Source organism: Moschus berezovskii, chromosome 16 (assembly GCF_049115385.1).
Source record: "Moschus berezovskii isolate FMDL1 chromosome 16, NW_MosBer_1.0, whole genome shotgun sequence".
NCBI classification, from domain to species: Eukaryota; Metazoa; Chordata; class Mammalia; order Artiodactyla; family Moschidae; genus Moschus; species Moschus berezovskii.
In genome coordinates, this window is record NC_142475.1 from 72,453,872 (window position 1) to 72,467,317 (window position 13,446).

Here is a 13,446-nt window from a genome sequence, read left to right on the forward strand (position 1 = left end):
TTATGCATAGCAAGGAATGCCCCAGTATGCTGGGGACACAGAGAGATGGCGGTTATAATTTCAATAGTTCTTACTCCCTGCGAAGAGAGATCCTTCTTGCTATAAGCACTTTACATCATAGCTTTAAAAGTGATCCACCCTCAAGGGGCTGTTTTATTAGGAAGTAAGGTGAGAAGGAAGTGGCAGATGGATAGGGTGTGTGGGAGTGTTTTTAAGAACACCAGAAAGGCTTGAGGATGCGAGAATTACAAAAGGAGAAAGAATGAGAAAATTTCTTTGAAGCATTTTGCTTCAAGAACTGTTAGTAATAAGTAGTTAAAAAATTTGAAAGGGATGATTTGGGTTAAAAAACTAAGCCTCAATTAATACTTACCTATCATACGCTTTAGTGGTCTAACAACACTGATTCTGTGCTTACTATTATCATAACTACTATTGCAGTGATATACATTTACAATGTTTCTAATATCATGCACTGAGACGCCCCTGACACCAGGAGCTCAAGCATGTCTCACTTAGTAGTTTATTGCCAAATACTGGCAATCACTGGGGATTTTTTATGCAACAAACGCCACTGCATGCATACTATGTCAGAGCCCTCATATCAGAGACTCATACACTTCCTTCCTATTATTAAAATCTGTTCTTCTGCCCTCTGCTTTTCTGAAGATTCCAGAAGATCAGATTAGACTTCTCTGCATGGCAGTTTAGCTAGATCCCAACAAAGAAAAAGAGAAGTGGCATGAGTGAAAGCAAAAAGATAACATTAATACAAAGTCAGTGAACCCTGATGCCTCCCAGCTTGTTCTTTGTATGTATGTATTATCTATCTATCTACCTATCTATTGGATTACATTGTGTTCCAAAATAAAACATTTCTTTCTATTTTTAAACCAAGGATGGTAAATATTTTTATCCATTTCAGTATCATATGTGGAAAGCATATCTCTACAAGATGGTGAACTTTTGCAGCAGGCCTGCTCACATCTATCTGGTTCCAGAATCAGTCCTATATTATTATATAATGTCATGCATTATCATATAATATTTTATTATATAATGTTTCTTTAAGATGTTAACTTTAAGGAAAACATGGGATCTCTGTAATTTACTTTTCTTGTAGCCTAATATTACTTTAAAATAGTTAAAAGTAAGAAATAATCATATAAAATATGCTACACATGTAATAGCAGGCATATGCAATACTGAACAGTAGTCCATCTGAAATGTAAAACCTAATATAGATTAGCTTAGGCTGATAGGGAGCAAACTATTTTTTAGTAATATATAAACGATGGATTTTTTATTTGTCCATGGTATTATGCATATATGATCCCCCTAAATTATACCAATGTGCATAAGTATTGATGTGTGTGTTAGTCGCTCAGTTGTGTCTGACTCTTTGTGACCCCATGGACTGTAGTCTGCAAGGCTCCTCTGTCTATTTGGATTCTCCAGGCAAGAATACTGGAGTGGGTTGCCATTCTCTTCTCCAGGGCATCTTCCTGACCCAGGAATTGAACCTGCATCTCATGCTTGGCAGGTATTTTCTTTACCAGTTACCTAACTGGGAAGCCCAGTTTGTTTCATAATCCACCTTTTATTGGCCCTTCCCCTTCTTGGTTTCACGTCCTACTTCCTTCTGTAATTTCCAGGAACCATCTCCCAAACAAACTGCTTGCATTTTAGTTTTTATCTAAGGATCTATTTCCATAAAAGTCCAAACCAAGACACACTTTCACTCACCTGGTGTTCCATTCTTGGCTCTGGTATCTTGAATGCAGAATTGGTGAGGTTCAACCCAATGTTTTATACATGAAACTTAGCGATTGTTTAGATTGATTTCATAAAAGTAACAAAAGAATGAGCAGATGATGAGTTAACCAACATAGGATCGGAGCAGCAGGCAGCTCACGGTCACGAGCCTAAACACCACAGCGTACTGTGGGCCATTGCAGCACACTACATACTAGAAACTTCACACCGAGGTGCTGACATGAGTTTCCTATTTCCTCCTCACTAAGGATTAGCATCACTCTTAGCAACAGGTGACTTCAAGAATGGACGGTTTGATCACATCTGTATTTCTCTTCCAGCATTGATGGGTTCTGCCAAGTCTACTTCTAGATATGCTGTGTAACGATGCTCTCCAATGAGGTGAACTTGCGCTTGCATCAAAACTTTTATTCTAATTATATGCCAATTATGCTCAGTCTCTGCTTGTGTGTAGCTCAAGATCTACTTTCAGTACGAAATTACCATCTCTTATATTCAGAAAAAGATCCTTCTGACAAAGGTTACCGTCTGCTTGCCTCTCACTTGTCCCTTATACCTCCTGGGGCTTCTTTTTCTATTTGGAAGAACTTGGTTCTCTGTGAGGCCTCATTTTGAAGAGTAAAGATGAGCCTTTATGTCCGTACTCCTTTTGGTAGAAATTACAACTTCTGGATGCTGTTGAACCCTGAAATGGAAACAGAAGACTAATACTCCTGTGATACTTGCTAACGCTTCAATGCAGAGGTTGGACTGCTTTCCTGCTTAATTCCAGCCATGTGATGACATACTGATGAATGAGTTGGGTTTTCTTTCTTAAGTCTCATTGGAAAAAAGGCATTATCATGGTTGAAAGATGGAGAAAGAGGCCCATCTCAGAGACAGTTATGCTAGAACCTTTGGGAATACATGTCAACGCCCATTAGAAATGAAAAAGCTACCAGAAGAGCACAGCGTCATGGCTCATCCACCATAAATGCTTTCTGTAAATGACTGCTCTGGGTAGACAGTCTCCATAGCACGAACCACCCCTTCAACTGGGCATCATTATATGTTAACGTCAATGCTTTGCCCAGATTTATAGTGCTAAGGTGTTGTTCTACCTTTTAATATACTTGCTTCTCAAAATAGCCACAGAGGTATCTAGAATAAGCAACTGACACAGCTGGTCAGTGACTGTTCATCTCTTCCTGCCTAGTAGCCATCACTTACCATCAGCATGATCCCATGATAACTGTTCTATAGACCATTGCTAAGTAAGTGATACAGGATTTTGACTTTTGCTATTCCTTTAGCAGAGTAGGGAAAGTGTAGGGAGAAGAAATATTAACATATTTAACTGTTTAAATACTATGCCTTATTTCCGTCTATCATGGTAGAAAAAAGAAGAGGAGATAATCATAAGAACACTAACATCTGTCACATCCATGAATCAGAATAGGTAGGGAGATTGGAAAACTTAAAAAAAAAAAAAAGAGTTGACAGTAACCTTCACTTCAAACACAGTTATATCCCAAAGCACAGGCATAGTGTGTCAGAATCCTCAAGGACTGCTTTAGTTTGTCACAGACAGCAGTCCTGGCTCATTCTTTGTGTTTGCCCTGTTCCTAGTCTCGTTCCTAACTTTAAAAATGTTTGTAAGGGACTTTCCCTGTGGCCAGTGGTTAAGAATCTACCGTGCAATGCAGGGGATGTGGGTTCAATCCCTGGTCGGGGATCTAAGATCCCATGTGCTGTGGAGCAACTGAGTCCATGTACTTCAGCAGCTACTGAAGCCCGCACTCCCAACTGGAGAGTCCATGCACCACAATGAAAGATCCCACAAGATGCAATGAAGATCTGACATGGTCAAATAAATATTTTTTCAATGAATGGATGGGCAAGTGGACAGTGGTGGGGAGAGATTTCTGCTGAGCACAGGTAGGGATGACTGAGGATGCTAATCCAAAAAGTTATGCACAAACATTTGCTACCAGAAACTTTCGCCCTTTATCCCTGTCCAAGGAGGGTCTCATGTTCACATGGGGCTTCTTGAGATGCCCATGAAAATACATCTTCTAGATCAGCCTGCCACCTCAAGTGCTGGCTGACCCTATTTCTGACACAAGTGCTTCAGAAGATTTCTGTCTGCTGTTTCCTTTTGTATGAATGCCATTGAATATTTTATAGTATCGTTGGTGTTTCTAGCAAATCCTATTTTCAATATATCCTTGAAGAAACAGACATAAAGATGATCTCATTTTAAATTCATGTATGCTTATATCTCATGCTTGGAAATAACATCCTTCATTGAAATGGAAGCAGTTTATGTAAAATGGCTAAGTTACTAAGTATTTGTAAGCAAACTGAGAGGAAGAGTTTTATCTAAATGCTCTGCAGAAGCACAGTGCAGTTGAAAAAGCACAGCCTTTTTATCATAACCAACATATGAACCTGCTATTAATCTATGTAAATTTAACTTATTCTGCAGAAAGTAGGAGTGGATCCTTTGAGCTTAACCTGAAGAAGACAGGCAATTTTTTCTCTCATTATTACTTGGTCTAAGTCACAGGGATTCAGGCAAAATTTCCTGTCACTACTATGCAGTCTAAGTCATACGGTGATGATAAAGGTAATCACAACAAATACCCTATAACACTCCACCATCATTTGTCATCTTAAGCATAAACATCATCAAGTCAAGTCGTTCAGTTGTGTCCAACTCTTTGCGACCCCATGGACTTAGTCTGCCAGGCTCCTTCATCCATGGGATTTCCCAGTCAAGAATACTAGAGTAGGTTGCCATTTCTTTCTCCAGGGGATGTTCCTGACCCAGGGATCGAACCTGGGTCCCCCGTTTTGCAGGCAGACTCTTTACCATCTGAGCCACCAGGGAAACACCTGTAAACATCATTAAACAGTTTAAGAAAGGAAATGCAATGAACATTGGAGTACATGTGTCTCTTTCAATTCTGGTTTCCTCGGTGTGTGTGCCCAGGAGTGCGATTGCTGGGTCGTATGGCAGTTCTATTTCCAGTTTTTTAAGGAATCTCCACACTGTTCTCCATAGTGTCTGTACTAGTTTGCATTCCCACCAACAGTGTAAGAGGGTTCCCTTTTCTCCACACCCTCTCCAGCATTTATTACTTGTAGACTTTTGGATAGCAGCCATTCTGACTGGAGTGAAATGGTACCTCATTGTGGGTTTGATTTGCATTTCTCTGATTATGAGTGATGTTGAGCATCTTTTCATGTGTTTGTTAGCCATCTTTCTGTCTTCTTTGGAGAAATGTCTGTTTAGGTCTCTGGGCCATTTTTTGATTGGGTCATTTATTTTTATGGAATTGAGCTGCAGGTGTTGCTTGTATATTTTTGAGATTAATCCTTTATCAGTTGCTTCATTTGCTATTATTTTCTCCCATTCTGAAGGCTCTTTTCACCTTGCTTATAGTTTCCTTTCCTGTGCAGAAGCTTTTAATTTTAATTAGGTCCTATTTGTTTATTTTTGCTTTTATTTCCAGTATTCTGGGAGGTGGTTCTTGGAGGATCCTGCTGTGATTTACGTCAGAGAGTGTTTTGTCTATGTTCTCCTCTAGGAGTTTTATAGTTTCTGGTCTTACATTTAGATCTTTAATCCATTTTGAGTTTATTTTTGTGTATGGTGTTAGGAAGTGTTCTAGTTTCATTCTTTTACAAGTGGTTGACCAGTTTTCCCAGCACCACTTGTTAAAGAGATTGTCTTTTCTCCATTGAATATTCTTGCCTCCCTTGTCAAAGATAAGGTGTCCATAGGTGCGTGGATTTATCTCTGGGCTTTCTATTTTGTTCCATTGATCTATATTTCTGTCCTTATGCCAGTACCATACTGTCATGAACTGTGGCTTTGTAGTAGAGCCTGAAGTCCGGCAGGTTGATTCCCCCAGTTCCATTCTTCTTTCTCAAGATTGATTTGGCTATGTGAGGTTTTTTGTATTTCCATACAAATTGTGACATTATTTGTTCTAGCTCTGTGAAAAATACTGTTGGTAGCTTGATAGGGATTGCATTGAACTTATAAATCACTTTGGGTAATATATTCATTTTCACAATATTTATTCTTCCAATCCATGAACATGGTATATTTCTCCATCTATTGGTGTCCTCTTTGATTTCTTTCACCAGTGTTTTATAGTTTTCTATATACAGGTCTTTTGTTTCTTTAGGTAGATATATTCCTAAGTATTTAATTCTTTTCATTGCAATGGTGAATGGAATTGTTTCCTTAATTTCTCTTTCTATTTTCTCATTATTAGTGTATAGGAATGCAAGGGATTTCTGTGTGTTGATTTTATATCCTGCAACTCTACTATATTCATTGATTAGCTCTAGTAATTTTCTGGCAGTCTTTAGGGTTTTCTGTGTAGAGGATCATGTCATCTGCAAACAGTGAGAGTTTTACTTCTTCTTTTCCAATTTGAATTCCTTTTATGTCTTTTTCTGCTCTGATTGCTGTGGCCAAAACTTCCAAAACTATGTTGAATAGTAGTGGTGAGAGTGGGCACCCTTGTCTTGTTCCTGACTTTAGGGGAAACACTTTCAGTTTTTCACCATTGAGGATAATGTTTGCTGTGGGTTTGTCATATATAGCTTTTATTACATTGAGGAATGTTCCTTCTATTCCCACCTTCTGGAGGGTTTTGATCATAAATGGATTTTGAATTTTGTCAAAGGCTTTCTCTGCATCTATTGAAATAATCATATGATTTTTATTTTTCAATAGAATACATTTGAATTAGTTCTAATGAGGTGGATTAAACTGGAGCCTATTATACAAAGCGAAGTAAGCCAGAAACAAAAACACCAATATAGTATATTAACACATATATATGGAATATAGCAAGAGGATAACGATAACCCTGTATACGAGACAACAGCAGAGACTCGGATGTGTGGAGCAGTCTTTCGGATTCTGTGGGAGAGGGCGAGGGTGGGATAATTTGGAAGAATGGATTGAAACATGTATATTATCATATGTGAAACGAATCTGACATGGTTGGGGGCTCCCCACCTCAACGCTCTGTGGATTTAAGAGGCCGTTCCTTCTGGAAGTATATAAATTAGCCTGAATCTGCACGCTGAATTTACTAATTAAGAAATAAGAAACCAGAACCATAAAGGTGGCATAGAAATACAAGAAACCATTCTTAAGTAATCTTTTAAAACTTTGAACAGTTACAGATTTTACCATTTGTGATAAACTGGTATATATAATTTAACCAGAACCATAAGAAAATTAGTATTGTGTGAATTCTGAAGCACCTTCAACATGTTGTAGGAATAATGTGGACTTTCTTGAGTTTTACACATTCGTAAGTGAATGGCCTGTATCTCATGCCTTTGTTGGTTTTCTGTGAGCTGTAGTTTCTGGGAAGTGAGCAGCTCTCATTCCTGTAACTCTTGTAATCCAGTCATTCGTGTGCCTCCTTCATGAGGATTCAGTGCGGCTGTGGTGCTGTTATCCCTCTGATAGGAACTCTAACTTGGTGTAAAGCCCCAAAGGTCTGTTACTTATTTTTATTTTATATTGTACTATATTTCATTTACAGTGTTGTGTTTGTTTCAGGTGTATAGCAAAGTGATACAGTCATATAAATATATATATACGAATTAACAAAAGCAGTTCCCATCTTTTGATGGGGTGCTCATGGTTTATAACATAAATGGCATTATTTTGAGAGAGGGATAACTTAGGTATGGCATTGGGTTTTTCTTCTTTTTGCAGCTTGAGGCAGTTGTAAAATAACTTAATGTAGCTTTTTACAACTGTGTATTCTATAGTATTTTCTCATTTGGAGAAATTTTAACTGTTAATGTTTTTGGCATTGTGCTTTGTACCATTTATTAAATAAAAATTTTAAAAATAAAAATAAAAAAGGAAATGCAAATGGCTTAGTCTTCATGTTAAAAAGAAAATGATAATGCTAACCTTGGCCTTGAATGAGAAAGGAAAGCTCAGGGCACTCCAAGCAGTGTTGTACCCATAAGTCTGGCCTCAATCTTAAGGTTCCTTACTTTTTTAAATGGGCTTCCCTGGTGACACTAGTGGTAAAGAACCCACCTGCGACTGCAAGAGACATGAGAGGCAGGTTTGATCCCTGGGTTGAGAAGATCCCCTGGAGGAGGGTGTGGCAGTCCACTCCAGTAATTTTACCTGGAGAATCCCATGGACAGAGGAGCCTGCATTCAACAGTCCATAGGGTCGCAAACAGTTGGACATGACTGAAGCAACTTAGCGTGCATTTTTTTTTAATGTCTGGATCAAAAGCCTGTCTAGTGCTGTGCAGCAGCTCTGCCCAGAGGACAGTCTTATTTCTAAAGTGTTTAGCTAAAAAGGGCCTGGATTCTTCACCATGGTCTATTTGTCAGATATTTCTCAGCAATGGGTTGCAAGTTTCAGGAAAGCAGACCAGGTTGAATTTTACCTTCCCTATAAGAAGGTAGGGCTTCCCAGGTGACTCAGTTCAGTTCAGTCACTCAGCGTGTCCGACTCTCTGCAACCCCATGAATCACAGCACGCCAGGCCTCCCTGTTCATCACCAACTCCCAGAGTTCACTCAAATCCACCTCCATCGAGTCGGTGATGCCATCCAGCCATCTCATTCTCTGTCGTCCCCTTCTCCTCCTGCCCCCAATCCCTCCCAGCATCAGAGTCATTTCCAGTGAGTCAACTCTTCGCATGAGGTGGTCAAAGTATTGGAGCTTCAGCTTTACCATCAGTCCTTCCAATGAACACCCAGGATTGATCTCCTTTAGAATGGACTGGTTGGATCTCCTTGTAGTACAAGGGACTCTCAAGAATCTTCTCCAACACCACAGCAAAAGCATCAATTCTTTGGTGATCAGCTTTCTTCACAGTCCAACTCTTACATCCATACATGACCATGGGAAAAACCATAGCCTTGACTAGACAGACCTTGGTTGGCAAAGCAATGTCTCTGCTTTTTAATATGCTGTCTAGGTTGGTCGTAACTGTCCTTCCAAGGAGTAAGCATCTTTTAATTTCATGGCTGCAATCAGCATCCGCAGTGATTTTGGTGCCCCAAAAAATAAAGTCTGACACTGTTTCCACTGTTTCCCCATCTATTTCCCATGAAGTGATGGGACCAGATGCCATGATCTTAGTTTTCTGAATGTTGAGCTTCAAGTCAACTTTTTCACTCTCCTCTTTCACTTTCATCGAATTACCCTGCCAATTCAGGAGATGCAGGAGATGTGGGTTTGATCTCTGGGTTAGGAAGATCCCCTGGAGGAGGAAATGGCAACCTTCTCTAGTATTCTTGTCTGGGAAATCCCATGGACATGGGAGCCTGGAGAGCTACAGGCTATGAGGTTGCAAAGAGTCAAACAGGACTGAGTGACTAACACTTGCACTTTCTCCCTGGCTTGCTGAGCTGTGGTCCAAGTGTGCGGTGAGGTCCTAGAATGGTTTACAAAGCTCTTTATCATCTGTCTTCATCTCCTACTGTTTCTCCCTAGCACAAGACTCCAACAAGGAGTCCACCAATGTCCAACAAGTTTTCCCAAAAGGGCACAGCACCTCTCCCCAGGGAATTCGTCATCAAATTCAAGCATCAACTCCACATCCACGGCTCTGTCTCTGTGAAGTCTTATCTACCTGCGCCTCTTCTACCCAACTTCACCAACCCCTCCTTCAGGTCTTCAACCAAAGTGAAGGTCACCCAGAGGGGCAGAATTGCATGAAATTAGATAGACATGAGATCAGAGATCCCTGAAGACATGACTAATGTTCATATCTCATGGAAACAGCGTTAACAACATTTGACTGCAAATCAACATGTAAACATATGTATCTGGGAAACAAGAGCTAGTAACATCTGGTAAAAACTCCAGATGTCTGTTACCTGGACTCAAATCTTGCTCAACCAGCTCCATGGCCTTGAAAAAATTATATTACTTCTCTTTCTTTCTCTGTGAAATGAGAATCTTGATAAAGGTTTTAAACAGAAAGTGTTATGAGAATCAAATGAGTAAATTACCATTAAGCCATTGGATCTGCTCCAGACCCACGGTGAATAGATGGTAAGAGCTAGGTATTATTTTGATTAGTACAATTTTTAAAATTCTCTTGATTTTAGTTGAGAATTTATGTTGGGTTTAGGCACATAATTTATTTTGGTTTTGCTTTGTTTTTGTTCATCATTTTATACTTCTGTTTTTCTCTTTCTTTTGAAAGAATTTAAGCAATGAAAATAAAGAAAATCATCAGGAAACACTTTAATTTTTTCTATGCTTAATACGGCTCAGGGCTTCCTTGGTGGCTCAAATGGTAAAGAATCTGCCTGAAATGCAGGAGACCCTGGTTCAATCCCTGGGTCAGGAAGATACCCTGGAGAAGAAAACGGCAACCCACTCCAGTATTCTTGCCTGGAAAATCCCATGGACAGAGCAACCTGGTGGGCTACAGTCCAAGGGGTCACAACGAGTCGGACACCACTTAGTGACTAACACACACAGTATAGCTCATGTTTCTTTTCAAATCATGATTTGATTTTTTGTATACTTAAGGGCACGTATACAAACACATGATAATCATTTAGAAATAATTTCATTGGCTTATTTAAGAGTTTATCTCATATTCTGCCCACAACCTTTGAAAAAGACATTTCAATAAAGTATTTTGAAGTGGATAAAGCAAATAAGATTATGGTTAGATAGCATGAAACTCTTACTTCTTTTTGTTACCAGTTCTTGCTCTTACAAGTCTGTATGTTCTTTTATACAGGGCTCTTTTCCCTGCACTTCTTATTAAAAACATGTGGGAATGTAAATAACAGTAGCTCTTCAGATGAAACTGCAAAGTGAAATGTATTCTGCACTTCGTGGAGCTTTATTCTTAAAACAGCAAGTGGAAGATTTCAAGACTGGAGGTCTATTTATTAACAAGCTGCTTAGGCCAGCATTTGTACAGTCCTTTCCTGGAAATCTTACTAACTCAACAGTAGTCAATCCATCATAGCTGCACAAAGGAGGCGATGAAAAGCATGCCTGTCTCCTGCACTTGAAATTGAAATTAGCCTGATTGGATTGCACAAACAGTCCTCTGCCATCAGCCTTGCTTGACTTCAAAGGATTCATATGCATGGGAAAAAAAAAATCCAAAGCTACAAAGAGTTGAGAATGTGGAGCAAATAATGTCATTTCTTTTACTTAAGGCTTAAATTACCAAGCAAAACAAAAACAGAACCAAAGAAACAAAATTCTTGCTGTTTCCAAACAATTAATTTTATTTTTTTTATTTTTTTTAATTTAAAAAAGAATTTTATTAAAAAAGCACAAATGCAAAGAAATGAACAGAGGAAAATTTATGCGTCGAACCTGGACTGGTCACTTATGATAATATACATGCTACAATTCCATTCTCTCCAATCATTCCACCTTCACCCTCTCCCACAGAGTCCCAAAGACTGTTCTAAATGCCTATGTCTCTTTTGCAGTCTCTTATACAGGGTTCAGGTTACCATTTTTCTAAATTCCATATATATGCGTTAATATACGGTATTGATGTTCTTCTTTCTGGCTTACTTCACTCTGTATAATTGGCTCCAATTTCATCCACCTCATTAAAACTGATTCAAATGCATTCTTTTTGATGGCTGAGAAATACTCCATTGTGTATATGTACCAAAGCTTAATTTTAAAGCTGTATTTATGTGATTAGTCTATTTATTTGTCATTTAACAGCTATGTTGTGTGCTTGTGCTAAGTCACTTCAGTCGTATCCAACTCTTTGTGACCCCATGGACTATAGCCCACGAAGCCCTTCTGTCCATGGGATTCTCCAGGCAAGAATACTGGAGTGGGTTGCCATGGCCCCTCCAGGGGATCTTCCCGACCCAGGGCTCAAACCCACATCTGCTGCGTCTCCTGCATTGACAGGTGGATTATTTACCATTAGTGCCACTTGGGGTAGCTCTAAATGTTACTACTGCAGTTTAAGTCGGTTATCTTTATGAACCCTTTGAAATCCATCTTGCTTTGATAAGTGAAGAAAATAAATATTCCTGAATCTCTGCTGTGCATGTTTAGCATTTACAGTGGGTATGGCAAATATCAGTGTGTTCAGGGCCAGGAAGGAGGTGTAGTAATGGAGGCTGCCTGGATGGGAAATGTGATGAACTTGTTTAAAGGAGTGGCCATTACTCAGAACCAGCCAACTGTTGCCTTGCAAGGAGCAGAAATCACATTGCCTATTCTAAAGACTGTCAAGAGGAGGCTGAAAAATGCAGTTTTATACTTTACCCCCAGGTTTTCCAAAATTGCAATTAATTAAGAAATTAAAACATTGCACGGGAAACAAAACAAATGAGTCACATTTGGCATATTTCATCGAGAAATCAGTTGTGAGAATGTATGGAACCAAAGATGGAAAAGTAGGGTTTTTTGAAAATTAGTCCCTACAAGGAATCTCTGTTTCCTCTAAGTTGGAGGAGTGAAAATGTCGCCCAGAAATCAATGGCAGGTACTTCAGAGCTTCACATGTCCAAGTTCAGCTTCTTAAGCAGAAGTCTAGCAAGTGGTCCTTCTGAGGCTGCTGTTTTTGAAGCTGCCACCATGAGGACTCATGTGTCAACTGCTCCAGCTGCAGCTAATATTGTCATTACTTCCTGAATTGTTCCCATTGCTGCCACTGTGGCCTCCATCACAGGGATCCCTTCGTGCTGCTGCTGTGAAATCCATACTATTTCAGCTTCCAGAGCTGTTGCCATTACAGGATTATCCTCATTGCAGCTACCACTCAGGACAGCTTTAGAGGAAGTAGGGAGAGTCACTTCTTCTCTCCTCCAGCTGTGTGACTTCCAGTCAGGTCCTCCCACAGGCAGATGACATAGGAATGACATGCCAATTTCTTCAAGAGTATGCATGGAAAATTCTCCTGAAAATGTTAGAAAACTAGGTTGGCATATATATATATATATATATACCCCACAAGTAATATAGAATAATAGCATTGCTTTTATCTAGTCATGCAGGAAAGCTTAAACAATAGAAATTCTTTTAATGTCATTTACTACATTAACACATTAAAAGAGGAAAATCATAGGATTATCTCAGCAGGTATGAGAAAAAATATATATGCTAAAATCCAATGTTCATGTATATTAAGTTTTTTACCAACCTAGGAATAGAAGAGTCAGACATGAACTTAACAACTGAAGAATAGGAACAGAAGAGAACTTTCTTAACCTGATATATTTTTATCTATAGCAAAACCATCAACATCATATTTAATGTTTAAATCAATATTTTCTGTAAAAATTAAAAAAAGGAAAGAGATGGCTGCTGACATGCTTATATTTATTGTTGTTCTAGAGTTCTTGGCAAGTGCAGTAAGACCTTAATAATTAGGACCTTCTTTTCAAACCAAGTTGTTAGGTAGATGGTTAGGAAAGTGCCAGTGTTATGGAAAAACACAAAAAACAGGAAAAACATTCAAATGGAATAAATAAATTTCCTGTCCTCTTTTGGATAAAAGAAATGTCAGTTACTTGGCCCGTGATATACTGAGTTAGATACACAGAGAAAAAGAGAATGTGATTAAATAGCTTCTCATTTGGTGCATTTGTTTATGTATTCTGCCTTGATGATAAGGCTGCGAAGCACAATCAATCACTGATTTTAATTCCCTCTATTGTG